The 11283-nt window shown below is 39.9% G+C and overlaps 1 pseudogene; it reads left to right on the top strand.

Moving 5' to 3' along the window:
- The first annotated feature begins 3015 nt into the window (after window positions 1-3015).
- LOC115894622 lies at window positions 3016-3334 on the top strand (annotated as a pseudogene).
- Window positions 3335-11283: the final 7949 nt, after the last annotated feature.

Below are 11283 nucleotides of genomic sequence, written 5' to 3'. Positions count from 1 at the left end.
CTCCCGAGTAGCTGGGACTACAGGCGCCCGCCACCTCGCCCGGCTAGTTTTTGTATTTTTTTAGTAGAGACGGGGTTTCACTGTGTTAGCCAGGATGGTCTCGATCTCCTGACCTCGTGATCCGCCCGTCTCGGCCTCCCAAAGTGCTGGGATTACAGGCTTGAGCCACCGCGCCCGGCCTCAAAGGACACTTTCTATAGAAAAAAGACACATTAGACTTTATCAAAATTAAGAACCTCTGTTTTCTGAAAGAGCTATTAAGAGAATTAAAAGGCAAGTCAGAGCAAGAGAAAATATTTGCAAATTACCTACCTGATACAAGACACGTATCCAGACTATATAAAGAACTCTCAAAACTCAATAGTAGGAAAACAAACAACATTTTTAAAATAGAGAAAATACTTGGACAATTTGTGATGAATGGTAAATAAGTGCCTGAAAAGGTGATCATTCCTAATACCATTAGATATTAGAAAAATACAAATTAAAACCACACTGAGAGACATACCTACTAGGATGGCTAAAACAAAATCAATAACCTGACAATACCAAGTCCAGGCAAGGAGTTACTAGCTTTCTCACAAGTTGCTGGTGGGGATACAAAATGGTAGAGCCACTTTAGAAAATAATTGGGCATTTTCTTATAAAGTTAAATATACACCTACATATGACCTAACACTCTCACTCCTAACTGTCGAACAATAAAATGAAAAATTATGTTGACATAAAAACCTGTATGCAAATATTTGTAGTAACTTTATTTGTAATTACACAAAACAGAAAATGACACAAATTCCTCTCAGTGAGTAAACAAGCTACAGTATACCATAAATATCCATGACTGGATATCACAACATCTACCCATCGTCTCTTCCTATGACCTGGGTTTCTTATGGCAAGAAGTATTCATTCAATAGAATACTCAGTAGTGAAAAAGAATGAGTTGGTAACACACGCAACAGTGTGGATGAATCTCAGGGCATTGTGCTAGCGAAATAATCTAGACCAAAAAAGAGTACATTCTGTGTTCTTCCATTTATATGATATTCTTGGAAAGGCAAAACTGTAGGGACAGAAAACAGGTAACTGTGGTGGGGAGGGGTCAATTTCAAGGGGACACCGGGTTTTAGTGGTAGTCGCAATGATATGACTTTGACAACATATGCAGGACTACACACTAAAAAAGGGTGAATATTCATGTATTTTACTGTATACCTTGAAGAAAAAAAAAAAGAACACCTGAGATTCAAACACATGATGTAATTGCTCAAGTCACATTGCAAAGACCTGGAGTGCTAGGTCTGGTCTGCCTGTAACACTCCAAGTTCTTTTTTTTGAGTCACCCAGGCTGGAGTGCAGTGGTACAATCTTGACTCACTGCAAACTCTGCCTCCTGGGTTCAAGTGATTCTTCTGCCTCACCCTCCTGAGTAGCTGGGACTGCAGGCATGCACCACCATGCCCAGCTAATTTTTATATTTTTTGTAGAGATAGGGTTTCACCATGTTGGCCAGGCTGGTCTTGAACTTTCGACCTCAAGCGATTGGCCCAACTTGACTTCCCAAAGTCCTGGGATTACAGATGTGAGCTACCACACTCGGCTAGGTAACACCCCAAGTTTTTAACAAATGCCTCACATACATTCTATATCATTTGAATAAATACATTGATTTGAGTGAATTTAGAGTTTCAGGTAATCTTCTGAGAGTTAAACTAGTGAAAATAAGTCAATAAAGCAATTGTTATTATCTGTCTCCTCCTGACTCTCTATGTGTTTCTTCCCAGTCTTCTTGGCCGATGCCTCCTCCTCAGACACCCCACAAGTATTGGTGTCCTGGCCCCTATTAGTTCCTACTCTCCATCCATGGGTGATAGTCTGTATTTCCAGGGCTTTTCTTCTTCTGCTGCTTGTTTGTTTGTTTTAAATAAAAGTAGAACTGTCTTTACTGCAAATGACATAATCTTTGCTGCAAAAATATTCCAGGGCTTTCTGATCATTGCTTACATGGCTGTGAGCCTTGGATCTATGTTTTCAGCTTAGGCTTTGTCTTAAACCCTATTCTGAAACCTAGGACTTGTATTTTGTTTTTCTTATATTTTGTGCATCAGGAATTCAGGAAGGGCTCAGCTGGGTGGTTAGTAATGATCCCTGTGGCATCTACCAAGTTGCAGGAGCTGGAGGAGCCACTTCGGGGTGGCTTCTTCATGCACATGTCTGTGTCTGGAAAGGGATGGCTGGTGCTGAGACTGTGAGTTCAGGTGGGCCTGAGAGCATCTACCCATGGTCTCTCTATGTCACCTGGGGTTCTTACGCACAGTCACAAAAAATTTTAATTTTTCTGTAATCAAAAATGTTGAATTTTGCCCTACAGTTTATGTTTTCAAGACTGTGTTGGAGTAGTTCTTTGCCACTTCATGTTACAAAGTAGGAAACACAGCATAGATGGTCAGCCACGTGCCTAAGAAAAATGAAGAATGAATTTTAGCAGACACCCTCATGGGGTTGTGTGAGATTTAATATGATACTGGATCCTTAAATTATTGTGCAGCGCAAAGCTGCCTAGCCATGAATACTCACCTAGGAATTATTATGTGTGATCGAAATACAGGCTCATGCCTGTTAACCCAGCAGTTTGGGAGGCTGAGGCCAGTGGATCACTTGAGCTCAGGAGTTTGAGACCAGCCTGGGCAATATGGTGAAATCTCACCTCTACAAAAAATACAAAAATTAGCCGGGCACGGTGGCACCAACCTAATAGTTTTCTCTTTTATTTTAGTTCCTTTTTTCAGAATTTCAAATCTTTCCATTAACTTTCTTTTTAGTTTTACTGTTCATCAGAGGCAACTAATAAGGTTTATGTTCCGAAAAGTGAAGTGCCGATAATAAAATAGAAAACATTTTGTCATTTAAATGATCTCTTTCTGATTCCAGTGTTACTTATCATAGTTACTTTAAAAATACTTATTTAGGATCGCACCGCCGGCCGGCCCAGAGTCCACCACCGCCGCGGGAGTGCAGGTGGAAACCATCTACCCCGGAGATGGGGCGCACCTTCCCGAAGCGCATCCAGACCTGCGTGGTGCACTATACCGCGATGCTTCAAGATGGAAAGAAAATGGATTCTCCTTGGAACAGAAACAAGCTCTTTAAGTTTATGCTAAGCAAGCAGGAGGTGATCTGAGGCTGGGAAGAAGGGGTTGCTCAGAAGAGTGTGGGTCAGAGAGACAAACTCACTATACCTCCAGATTATGCCTACGATACCACTGGGCACCCAGGCATCATCCCACCACATGCTACTCTCGTCTTCGATGTGGAGCTTCTAAAACTGGAATGACAGGAATGGCCTCCTCCCTCGGTTCCCTGTTCTTGGATCTGCCATGGGGGGATCTGGTGCCCCCAGACATATGCACATGAATCCATATGGAGCTTTTCCTGATGTTCCACTACACGCTGTATACACATCTGCCCGGACTGAATGTATTCTGACACTCAGCTTTGCTTCAACACCTCCATTTCCTCTTCCCCTTTCTCCTGGTATGTGTGTTTCCCTAAACTATATGCCATAAACCCCAAGTTATTCATTTTATTTTGTTTCCATTTTGGCGTGAAGATTCAGTTTCAGTCTTTTGGTTTCCAATTAAGTACATGGTCGAGTATTGACAGCATAAGTGATAGGTTAACTTTAGAAAAGGAATTGATGTTGGAGGGGGTTGCAAAAATATTCTAATTTTTTGGATGAAATTTTTATCTACTATATATTAAACATTCTTGCTACCACGCTGCAAAGCCACAGCACATTTGAAGTGCTGTTGAGGGCTGAATTATTCTCCAAGTTGAGAGATGCCCTTGAGTTAAATTAAAAGCCCTGCCTAAAACTGAGGTGGGGACAGGGAGAGCCTTTGCCTCCACCAGTCCCACCTACCCTCCCCTTAAACCCTCTGCTTTTGAAAGCAGATCACGTTCACTGCAATACTGGACACTACAGGTATCTGTCTCTGGACCAGCAGGGACATCTGAAGCCTTCTTTGTGGCCTACCTTTTTTTTTTTTTTTTTTTTCCATCCTGTGGTTTTTCTAATGGACTTTCAGGAATTTTGTAGTCTCACAACTTTCCAAGCTCCACCACTTCCTAAATCTTAAGAACTTTAATTGGTAGTTTCAATTGAAGGTGCTGTTTGTAGACTTAACACCCAATGAAAGCCCAGCCATCATGACAGATCCTTGAATGTTCTCTTAAGAAAATGATGCTGGTCATTGCAGCTTCAGCATCTCCTATTTTTTGATCCTTGGCTCCCTCTGCTGATCTCAAAGTTTTCGGGCTTTTCCTTCTTCAGCCTCTTTTCACCCCTTTGCTGTCCTGTGTGGTGAGTTGGTGAGAGAAATCATTGCTTCCCCCTCCCCCCAGCACCATATATGAGTTTCAAGTTTTATTATTGCCAAAAAAAAAAAAAAAACAACTTATTTAAATATTTTTATTTCTTTTATATTTATTTCTTTTATATTTATATTTATTTCTTTTATATTCTTATATACAAGCTTATTTAAGTATTTTTCTTTCTTTTCTTTCTTTTTTTGTTTGAAATAGAGTCTCACTCTATTACTCTATAGGCTACAGTGCAGTGGTGTGATTATGGCTCACTGCAGCCTCAACCTCCCAGTCTCAAGTGACCCTCCTACCTCAGTCTCCCAAGCAGCTGGGAGTACAGGCATGTGCCACCGTGCCCGGCTAGTTTTTGTATTTTTTGTGGAGATGAGATTTCACCATATTGCCCAGGCTGGTCTCGAACTCCCGAGTTGAAGTGATCCACCGGCCTTGGCCTCCGAAAGTGCTGGGATTATAGGCACGAGCCACTGCTCTTGGCCAGTATTTTAATTTCTTATAAGAGTATGTTTATACTCTAAGTATTTGTAGGTCTCTTTGCAGTAGCAGATTTACTTTCCCTAACTCATACATCCATCTTACAGATAAGGAAATGAAGCTTGGAGGGATCATACAACTTTCCAAAGCTTATCTAGCCAGAAGGCAAACCTCCAGGTAATTCAACTCCAGGTAAGTCAACGTTATGGCCCCCTGAAGTTGGCAAAAACTGCAATTGGTTTTGGACCACCCTAACAGTTTTTCTCTCCTTTTTTTATTTTAGTTTATTTTCTCAAAATTTCAAATCTTTCCATTAACATTCCTGTTAGTTTTACTGTTCATCAAAGGTAACTAATAAAGTTTATGCTCCGAAAGGTGAAGTGTCAATAATAAAATAGAAAACATTATGCCATTTAAATGATCTCTTTCTGATTCAAGGGTTACTTATCATAAGGCAAACTTTGGAGAAAGCCACAGTTCAGTTTCTACGCACTGGAAAGTGTGGTCTCAGTGACGGTAAGCACTGTTAGCCAGCGGTGATAGACTAGGAGAGTAATTTAAGTTGGTGATATGGTTTGGCCATTTGTCCTGCCCAAATCTCATGTTGAAAGGTAATCAACATGTTAGAGGTGGGCCCTGGTCGGGGTTGTGGGGGTGGATTTGTCATGACTGGTTTAGCACTATCTCCTTGGTTCTGTCCTCACAATAGCGAACGATTTCTCACGAGATCCACTTGTTTAAAAGTGTGTGACACTTTCCCCGTATCACTCTCTTGCTCCATCTCGCCATGTGACACACTGGCTCCCCTTCACCTGCCACCATGATTGAAAGTTTTCCGAGGCCCTCACCGGAAGTAGATGCTGGCATCATGCTTCCTGTATAACCTGCAGAACTGTGAGCCAATTAGACCTCTTTTCCTTGTAAACTACCCAGCTTCAGAAATTACCTCTTTCTTTATAGCAATGCAAGAACTGCCTAATACACGTAGACATCAAGAAGAAATTTTATCCTATATAGTCAGATAAAAACAGTATGGATAAATATTCACATGAAATATTCTATGAATAGTTTGAAGAGCTTGACAGGTGTTGCATTAGCTGCTATGACACCTGGGAAGTAAGACTGTTTTGTAGTCATTGTAACACTTACTCTTTACTCCAGCAATCATCCTGGGAGGTAGATAATTATAGCAATTTAAGACATGAGGAAACTGGCAGATGAAGTAACTCTACAGGGTGTAGTAACTCCTGGACAACACCTCCAGGAGCTGCCTGGTCATTAGGTAATCAGTGATCAAGTCAACCTCTCTGAAGGAAGTGACTACGTGAGGTGGAATGCTTCTCCATCAACAGGACTCCACCTGAACTAGAATTTTCAAAATCTAGTTCTCTTACTCAACCATGAACCCAGTGAAGAGTCATGTGCTCAGGCTATGAAGGAGTTAAATGAGAGCCAGGACATATAAGTAAAATAAATCTGTATTCTCTTCAGAATGCCTTTTGGTAACTCAAGTGTATTTCTTAAAGATAATTTTTCTAAATCTGGAGAGTATAAGAAAAATGAAAATAGTTAAGAAGCAGAGAAAAACATTGGTAATGGAAATTGGAGTGAATTAATTTATAGAGGCAGTTTTTGAGGATCCACCCAGAAGGAACTGGACATGGGACACCATCGAATCTACAGGTGTCCAAAGTTCAGGGAGTCTATTTGACCACAGCTGAATTTCTCCCCATTCTAACCAGTGCCCAGTTTTCAAAGGTGATCTTAGCAGCTTAGTGCTATCTATGGGCTAGGGATTGGATACACACAGAAGTTTCATTGATTTTATTTGACATTTAAAGGGAACTGGTGTTGTGCAACAGCTTTGTTTTCTTAGAACAATGAGTTTTGTTCGTTAAAGACATTTATATGCTGATCATGAACATTCCTTCTGGTTGCTAATGGTGTTAATAATTAGGTACAAGGGTACCTTAGATGATCATGCATAACTTCATTTTGTTATCTACATGTAAACATTCCAAGAACCCAACACACTGAAAATTTGTCAGCAAGTACCCAGACCCTAATTACATACCTAGAGAATATGAGGATTGGTGGTCCTCATCCTTGTAGCACTGAGTAGTAGGTAGACACAGGGAACAAAAGAGGATTCAACTACCACAACCAAGGTGTTGATTGGTAATATGTCTCAGGATCAATACACTAGCTCAGTTCTCAGAACTGAGGATGTGACCTGAAGTGGGACTAGCAACAAGAGTGAATACTTGGCCAAGAACATTGATCTAGAGCACGTTAAATCCAACTGTTTAAAGTCAGAGTAGAACTTTCGGGCGAGGGCAGGGTTGAACCTATAGCTAGAGGTCTAATTGCTCAATTGGTAGAGAATAGGGATAAGGAGTTTAGAAAGCCAAGCAGGGCTGGCCACTTAGGGCTTACCCCCATCCATTGTGGGAAGACAATTGAACTCTAGAGATTTGGTCTCTAAGTCCAATTCACACTAAAAAATAGATCTTTCTTTGCAAATGGGTATGCTTGACTAGTTTTTTGTTTTGGGCTAGCTCTCCAAGGTAAATCAAGATATCATTTAAGTGCATTTCCACCCTTCTCTAGCAGCCAAAACATCCTTTGAGCAGCAGTCTCTTGGACATTTATTAAAATTGCAAACAACTATCAATGAAAAGGTTTAACACCTTCATTTATATTAATTTATCCACTTATAAGCAATGCACATGTACAGTTCTACTAAAGTATGATGTATATTAAAAACAGAAACAAAAATATAAACTTAAAAAGATGAAATAAGGAATACACAGAAATTCTGATACAGTCTGCTTGTACCCCAGTAGATTGTCTGTGGCCCCTTTGGGGTGAGCACATTCCATTTCGAAGATCTCTTCTTTAGAATATTAATGGAGAATTATATGGTCTGAATGGCATGACTGTGTTTTCAAACTACATACGCTAGGTCTGCAAACGTGATTTTTATGTTTCCTATTCATTAATTTGACAGCGTAGGCCCTACAGAGGTCTATCTTGGGTATTCTGATTTATTCTGATTAATGGCAGATAGCACCAGCCTCAGATGGTAATGTTGTTCTGCCTTGATCGTCGTATCAAAGCTAGAGTGCACTGATTTATTTTCTGCGTGAAGAATATTAGACTCCAGCTGCTGAGGTCAAAGGCCAAATGAAACTTCACCAGATGCTGAATCCAAGAATTCTCCTAGCACCTGGGTCTCAGGTTCAGGGCCAGCATCTATCTATTCCCTGGAGGTCTGAGGCCCCGGGATCAGGAGACACATAACTGCCGTGAAAGCAATCCTAGAGGTGCCACACGGGATGGCAATACAGTGACTGTCACCACATCCCAGATTCCTAAATAATAAGCATGAGCCGTGAACCCCAGTAGAATCCCTGCTGAACACCCCGACTTGCTGAGAAGTTCATGAAGACGTTTTGATAGCCACTTCTCTATAGATTCTTAAAAAAAAAATAACAGCATTATTGATGTATAATTTGCACTTCATAAAATTCACCCATGTAAACCAGCTCAGTGTTTTTTAGTACATTCAAGATAGGGGAAACCATCACCACAATCAATTTTAAAACATTTTCAACACTGCAAAAAGAAATCTACTTGCAGTCACTACCCAGTTCCTCCCAGCACACTTCTCTCTCCTCTTCCCCTCAGCCCGAAGCAACCACTGATCTACTCTCTGTCTCTATAGATTTGCCTATTATGATCATTCGATATAAATGGAATCATATAACACGTCGTGTTTTGTGATTGGCTTCTTTTACTTAGCATAATGTTTTTAGGGTTCATTCATGTTGTAGTATGTACTAGTACATAATTTCTTTTTATTGCCAGATAATATTGTATCATGTGGATATACCACATTTTATTCATCCATTCTTCACTTGATGGACATCTGGGTTGTTCCTACTTTTTGGCTATTATTAATAATGCTGCTATGAACATTCATGTATAATTTTCTGCATGGACGCATGTTTTCATTTCTGTTGGATATATACCTAGGAGAAGAATTATAGGAGCATATGGTAACTCTATGTTTAGACTTTTGAGAAACTGCCAGCCTGTTTCCCAAAGTGACTGCACCATTGTCTGTGCCCACCAGCAGTGTAGGAGGGTTCTGATTTCTCCACATCCTTGCCGACATCTATTAGTTTCTTTTTGATTATATTATTCCATGGGGTGTGCAGTGGGATCTCATTGTTAATTTGATTTATATTTCCCTGATGATTAATGATCATCTTTTGTACATCTTTTTATGTGTATATTGGCCATTTGTACATCTTCTTTGGGGGATGTCTATTCAAATCTCTTGCCCATTTTAAGTAGGATACTTTGGCTTTTTATTATTGAGTTGTAAGAGTTCTTTATATATTCTAAATATGCATTTCCGGTATGTGATCTTCAAAAACTTTCTCCTATTTTATAAGTTGTCTTTTCACTTTCTTGATGGCGTCCTTTGAAACCAATTTTTCAAACTTGTTGGTGTCCAGTTTATCTGTTTTTATTCTGATGCTTATGCTTTTAGTTTTATGTTTAAGAAACAATCACCTAATTCAAAACCACAACATTTTATGCCTAGGCTTTCTTCTAAGATATTTATAATTTTAGCTCTTACATTTACGTTTTTGATCAATTTTGAATTAATTTTTCTCTATGATGTGAGGTAGGTGTGCAGCTTCATTCTTTTGCATGTAGATATTCACTTAGCTCAGAACCATTTGTTGGAAAGACTATTCTTTGCCCTATTTTATTGGCTTAGCATCTTTGTTGAAAATCAATTGACTGTAAATGTGAGAATTTATTTCTGGACTCTCCATTCGATTCCGTTGGTCTATATGTATATCGTTGTACTTCACAGATTTGTCTAGGGTCTTCTACTGCTCACTCATAAAAATTAATTAATTGCTTAAGGTTTTACGAAGGACACTAATGCTTCTAATTGAAGCTTAGGAAGAAATTAACACTCAAGACTTCAGAGGGCAGAAAGCATGACAGCCTCAAGGAGCTCGGCGGCATCTCTCTAAAGCTGCTATTACCGAACCAGCTCAAAGGATCTTCAGTCTTTGTGACTCTTCCAAGTTTCAAATTTTCAAGTAAAGGAATCTGGTTTACTTTGATGAGAAGTATTCCCCAAAAACAGTCCACTGTGGCTGAGAACAGGGTTACATAGCACAGACATTGTTATCTTGGTTGGAAGTTGCACAAAGACAATACATCCAACTCCTGGGCCATGGAAGTATCCGCTTAACATTTCTCCCCGTCTCTAGTCTCTCCGTACTTCACTCCCATTCACAAAAGTACATCTGCGCAGAAGTATATTGGTGCGCTTCTTGTCCACACCCAAAAAGAACAGACATTGTACTGGATGGGGCCAAACCTGCACATCCTGAAAGTAAGTCCCATTTATAAACTGGATTATTCTCTCTTTTGTTTATTTCTGTAGAATGAGAGCTTAGTAATATCTTGTCAAATGTTCTTTTGATTCAGTTAATCATTGAATTATAATCTTGTTTAATGTCCTTGTCAGAGCTTAGAGAATCACTGAGTCATTGGAAGAGCCCTCTCTCCAGCTTGGTCTAGAGATCTCTAAGATTTGCCTAAAATATTGGTATTGACCACTGGGGACTCACTCAAAAGGGAAGGTGAACCTCAGAGATTAAGATCCTATGGGGATTTTCTTCTCTTAATAACAGAAGTTCTGGATGTTTTCTTGAAAATGAGGCATTACTTACCTGCTTAACATCCACTTAGTGGCTTATGACTACCTCTAAGATAACATCTAAACTTCTTGGCTTGATCAACAAGACAATTACAATCTGGTCCCAGTCCTCCTATTCCTTCCCTTTCATACATCCATACACCCCCTACCCTAACCATACACCATACACACTTACCTTATCGTTGTGTTTTTTAATAATTTTTTTAGTAGAGACAGGGTTTTATCATGTTGCCCATGCTGGTCTCAAACTCTTTGGCTTAAGCAATCCACCCGCCTCAACCTCCCAAAGTGTTATAATTACTTACATGGGCCGAGCCACACACTTGCGTTAAACCCATGCTTTTCCTGCTCTGTTCCCTTTGAGTCTTTCCCTCCCCATCCCAACTCCCACAGTCCTGCTCATTCTTTCACTCCCTGCTTCATTGTCACCTCCACTGTGAAACAACTTTACTACTCACATCATCTCCTCACAAAACTACAACTTCTCTAATTCATGCCCCCATGGCCCTTTTCATGTAATTCTTTTACATCACTCATCATACTGTTACCATCACTATGTATCTGTCTCCTGCTAAGAATCTATATTTCTCAAGGGTGAGAATCTCTCCACACCAAGCATAATATGTGTCTATCATAGATGTCAAAGGATGTTATTGAAAGAAACATGGAAG

This window comes from Rhinopithecus roxellana, chromosome 18 (genome assembly GCF_007565055.1).
Source record: "Rhinopithecus roxellana isolate Shanxi Qingling chromosome 18, ASM756505v1, whole genome shotgun sequence".
Taxonomy (NCBI): Eukaryota; Metazoa; Chordata; class Mammalia; order Primates; family Cercopithecidae; genus Rhinopithecus; species Rhinopithecus roxellana.
This window is presented reverse-complemented; position numbering and strand designations above follow the sequence as displayed.